We start from the raw sequence: 6,000 nt of genomic DNA on the forward strand, positions 1-6,000 counted from the left end.
AAAAAGAAAAAAAACAAACAAACCAAACTAAACACTATACAAAATATAAACACACCTAAAATTGAAAGATGAAAAAAAACACAAATAAACAAAATAAAAAAATAAAAATAAAATCCAAATAACACAAAAACACTAAGGTGCTTTATTATTTCTAGTCAATGGTGTTTTTTTTAAAACTGAATTCCTTGCATTTGGGACTACTCGGTGTGCCTTCAGTCTTTTGCATACACACCCCTACTAGGTATTTATTTTTTGAGCTTTATTCATTTTTGTTATCCCTTAACCACAATTAATTGCTAAAATCAACTTTATTCACCCACTTTTTCACGCGCATTCGTGCTAAACACACAGTTTTTGATCATTTAAAAATCAACCAGCCGTTCACTTTGCATGCGCTACGTGCGCTTATGAGGCACCATAAATTTTAATAAAAATGAACCAACCGTCACAAAAAAGCACGTACTGGCAAAAAAGTGCTCCATATCACCATTAATTTTTAATTAATGAATTTGCATTTAGAGACCTCAGTCAAGGAATCGTAGTCCGGGTTTTGTTAAAGCATCGCTTCACCCTAATAATTTGTAATTAAAAGTTTAAGAAGGAACCACCGTTTTCTTATTAAGGTTTATCACCTAATAAAATGTCACCCATTTTTAACAATTTCTTAAAATGAACCCTTCATTAAAACCATTTTCCCACACTACACTTTTTTTTTCCTTTTTAATAAACACGCTTCGTGGGATGGGCGCGTAAAGTTCTCTTAGTTAAAATTGTTGGTCAAGGTTATGGTCAGGTCCTGGTTAGATTTTTATGGTATTATGGTTTGCTTATGTGTTACGATTACGGGTACGGTTTGCAGTTTTTCTTTCTTTCTTGCCTGATACGGGGTTTTGGGTGCCTGTTTGTTGCATCACATGAAGTTTTCGGTCGCATATGTGTAGAGGTCATGCCGAATTATTTCTAGGATGTGGGTTATTTGGAGTGGTAAATTGGTTAGTTACGTCTATGTGTGTGTCCTTCTTTTGATTGGTTTTTTTTTTATAGCCCTTTGGTTGTTTTGCATATATTCTTTGTGATTATTTGTGTTTTTGGTGTGTGTGTTTTCCATCTGAATGGCACCTCACGCTCCTCTTCCTATCCAACATGTCCCGTTGATTAGTAGGGATTATTCTTCCCTACTGGCTTTTAAGCCTATAGCGAAAGCAGGACTTGTGACTTTCGTGGCTGCTTCATTCCCATTGATTCCAGATGATCCATCCCTGTGTGATGAGTTCCTTGCATTATACATCAAGAAGTCGGGCCTGGTTCATGGTGCTTCCATGGTGTTGATACCCTGAGGGTTAGGGAAGGCTTTGTCTCTTCCCTACAAAGGAGAACCCTTTGTTATAGCTAGACAATTATTCTCCAACGATGAGATTTTCAAGCTATTAGAGGAGAAGACCAAAGAGATTCTAGATGTCAAGAAAGTGATAAACACTTCAGGAGATCTTTTTCCATGATCTCACTGATCCTCTTTGGAAGTTAGTCTACCAGTTTCTCCAAGACAGGTTTATGCTTGCCAAAACACCATCCTGTTATTTGTCCAAATAACTCTTCACAGCTTCTAGGATGGTATTAAAAGGGGTGGCCATTGATTGGAGTACTCACCTGCCTACAAAGATGGACCAACATTTTGTCAAAGTAACCAAAGGAAATGTTACAAATGTCACTTATGGTTCCTACTTATATGCTTTCTTGACATACTCAAGCCTAAAGAAGGGTGTGCTTCCACCTCCTCCATCTGATCCAATACCTCCCCCTCCACCTTCAGAAGAGTTAGAACCTATTGACATAGAGGATCTTGATTCCTCTCCTCCATATTCAGCAGAAGCGCTTGAAGTGTGTGGCAAATTAAACTCCCTCAGTTATTCCTTCAGTCACAATTCCTGCTACATCTGGCAGTGACCTCCCTGCTTACCTCACATATGACAATTTGTTCAGGGCACATAGAGAGGGTTCCTTGGAAATATCTGTCCCTTCACTGAACAGTTTAGTATCAGGAGATGCTATTCCATTCCTTTGTAATGACATCCAGAGTTCGATTGAACTTTCAGTGACAACTTGTGTTCAACAGATGTATTCTTTTTTCTATAAAGAACTGATGCAGTCCAAAGACCAGTTGCATGAGGCAACCTCGGAGTTAGCCTCTGCTAAAGACACACTTGCAGATCTATTTAAGAAGATGGATCAGCATACCCAAATGATTGAGACCTAGAGAGAATAAATATATTCTTTGAAGATTCAGTTAACAGAAGCTAAGTCAAAGGTCACTAGAGTCTCAGAGGAGAAAGAGAGGATGTCCAAACAAGCTCAAGAGTTTCAGACTCTTTTAGATGCAAAACTATTAGCTTTACAGACTGCTCATAATACAGTAGATGTCAAGATTGTGGGAGAGAAGGAAGGAGTCTCACTTGTAGCTTTCTTGCTTGCACAATAGGGGAATACACACACAGGTGGAGGTCGAAAACAGTTTTTCTCTTCTTAGTTGTGTAAGCCAAAAGAACTCTAGTACATAGAAATAGAAGAACCCTATATATGGGTCTCAAACCAAACTCAACTAACTAAGGTGGCATACTAACTGAGCCACAAACTAGAGTAGATAAGGATAGCTGTCATCTAGCTATTATTCATGGGTGGTGTACCAAACGCATCTGCGACGACCGACAAGTCGGTGACATAAATGCACAACGGTCACCCTGGCATATCACGAGTGGAGCTCGATATCTCAACACTCCCCCTCGAGCTCAATCCCAATTCCTGCACACCAAGTAGGTCTCTGAACTTACGCAGCTTCTCTGCGCCCAATGCCTTTGTGAATATGTCAGCTACCTGATCCTCTGTGCTGACATAAACTAGATCAATAAGACCTAGTAAAACCCTCTCCCGCACATAGTGATAATGCACCTCAATGTGCTTTATTCTAGCATGATAGACTGGGTTATTTTCCAAGTGTATACTACTCATGTTATCACAATAAATGACAACTGGCCCATCTGTAGGCTAATGCATATCGTAAAGTAGCTTATGCAACCAAGCTACCTCACATGCAGCCATTGCTGCGCCCCTGTACTCAGCCTCTGTGCTCGACAAGGCAACTGTAGGCTGTTTCTTGCTGTTCCAAGTGACTGCAGCACTCCCAAAAGAGAACACATATCCACTGGTAGATCGTCTATCGGAAATACTACTAGCCCAATCAGCATTAGTGTATCCATGCAACTGTATCTGAACCCGAGTCTCATAAAGTAGTCCATACTGCAATGTGGACTTCACATACTTGAGTATGCGTCTAGCCGCATCCAAATGCGGTTTCCTTGGAGCCTGCATAAACTAACTTACCAATCCAACAGCATAGCTCAAATCTGGTGTGGTAATAGTCATATAAATCAAACTTCCTACTATACGTCTGTACATAGTAGGGTCTTCCAGAAGCTCACCTGCATCTACGCTCAGCTTCACATTTGGCTCCAAAGGAACTGAAATAGGCTTACAGCCTGTCATCCCATATTTGGACAGCATATCCAATCCATACTGCCTCTGCAAGAGCCGTATCCCACTTGGTGATCTAATCACCTCAATGCCCAAGAAATAATGCAGCTCTCCCAAATCCTTCATCTCAAACTTCTGCTTCAATAGCATTTTCACATGAAGGATATCTTCATCACTGTCACCTGTCATAATCAAATCATCAACATAAATGACAAGCAGCATAATACCTTTCTTTGTTTTTCTCACATAAAGTGAGAAATCTGCCTTGGAAATCTGAAAGCCAATAGTGACAAGATATTGTCCTATCTTGTCAGACCATGCTCTAGGTGCTTGCTTCAAGCCATACAAGGCTTTCTTCAACCTGCAAACAAACTCAGGATGAATAGCATGCACATAACCTGGTGGCTGCTCCATATATACCTCTTCTTGCAAATCACCATGCAAGAAGGCATTCTTTACATCCATCTGATGTAAAGGCCATTCCTTTGATGCAGCCATAGCAATGACTGCTCTTACGGTGGCTTGCTCAAAAGAAGTGGGTTCTGGTTCTTGTATCACTTTGACCATATAGGCATAGTGAATGGCTGTAAATCCATCATATTTCAGCCTATCCATAGGATACCTAGCTCTGGTGGACTTGCGCAAAGTAGGTTCACTCCCAGGTGCTCTCAAAACATCCCTGGTCTTCCTTACTCCAGGTATAACAATAGAAGGAATATCCAACTCATCATCAATGCTCTGTTCTGAGCCACTGGATTCACCATCCACATAAAAGTGACCTGCATTCACATCAAACATGGACTGATCTACCTTCTCTTTTCCTTTTCGTGATACCTGTATACCACTATCTGCATTGCTTTGAGAAGATTCTCCTGATCTCAATCTGCCTGTCCATGGCGAAGGATGTGAACCACTACTAGAGGACGTTCCAGGTCCACTAATATTTTGTGAGATTGCTGCTGTGAATTCTGTGCAGCATTACCATTTTGTGCATCTACATCATCAATCACATTTACTGGTTTATACCAGCTACTCATCTCATCAAAAATAACATCTCTACTCACTGTAAACTTACGAGTAGAAGGGTTATAACATCTATACCCTTTTTGCTGTGGAGAATAACCAATAAAGATACACTTCTCAGCTTTTGGATCCAACTTGGATCTCAACTCATCTGGCACATGAACATAGGCAATGCAACCAAAAATCTTCAAATGAGAAATATCTGGTTTCCTACCTGTATACCTCTCCTCTGGAGTCATCCCATGTATTGCTGCAGTGGGAGTCCTGTTCATTATGTAGACTGCTGTAGCAATTGCTTCAACCCGGTAAAAATCTGGCAAGTCTTTTTCATTGAGCATGGCAGGAGATACCTCTCCAATATGCCTGTTTTTCCTTTCTGCAATTCCATTTTGTTGTGGGGTATGACTGCATGAATATTGCTGCTTTATGCCATGCTCCTGCAAGAACCTTGCAAACTCATTTGAGAGGTACTCTCCCCTCCATCTGACCTTAGGCATTTTATTTGCAGGCCTGTTTCTTTTTCAACCATAGCTTTAAGAGTTTTGAAATGCCCAAAAACTTCACTTTTCTTTTTCATAAAATACACCCAAACTTTTCTGCTATAGTCATCAGTAAAAGTGATAAAATAATGACAGCCTCCAAGAGATGCAGCTTTAGTAGTCCACACATCAGAGTGGATCAATTCCAATGGCTTCTTACTCTCTTGAACATGTCTAGGAAATGGTTTCCTTGCCTGTTTTCCAAACTGACAGGCTTCACATGCCTTATGCATTTCTACAACCTTGAATTTAGGCAATCCTGCAACAATATTTTGGGCCTGCATTGATTTAAGTCGCTGTATATTAACATGACCAATGCGTTTATGCTAGATATCAATATCTGCAACTACACCGGTCCCATGTGCAAACATTGTTGCACTCAATTTAGGCATGTCTGCATCCAACGTAAACATTCTGCCCTTCTTCTTTCCTTTTGCTATCAAGTGACCTTTATTTTTCATATCCTCAACAAAGTATCCATGAGGATTAAATCTGACCTGCAAGCCCTACTCAACCATTTGACCAACAGAAACCAGATTCTTGGTGATATTCGGGACATGAAATACATCCGACAGGTATTTCTTTTTCCCATCCTGCATAGACAAATGAATATTTCCAATCTGCACAATAGGATGTGCAGTATCATCCCCAGTCTCCACAAATCCTGGTTTTTTCATTGTTCTTGCATCCTCCATCCATTCTGCATGACCTGTCATGTGGTTTGATGCACCTGAGTCAACATACCATACATTGTTGCTTTCTTCTGCACTTGTCACAGAATTGTTCATGTGCTGCACCATGAACAAATGCTCATTTCTGTCATCACCCTGTCTACTAGAAGATGCATAATTCCCTTGTTGCAATTTTCCATTCATGATGTCATTCTACTTTTTATAGCAGTCTTTAGTCATAT

The sequence above is a fragment of the Lygodium microphyllum genome, chromosome 21 (genome assembly GCF_053477565.2).
Source record: "Lygodium microphyllum isolate KBCC chromosome 21, Lygodium_microphyllum_v1.1.10, whole genome shotgun sequence".
Lineage (NCBI taxonomy): Eukaryota > Viridiplantae > Streptophyta > Polypodiopsida > Schizaeales > Lygodiaceae > Lygodium > Lygodium microphyllum.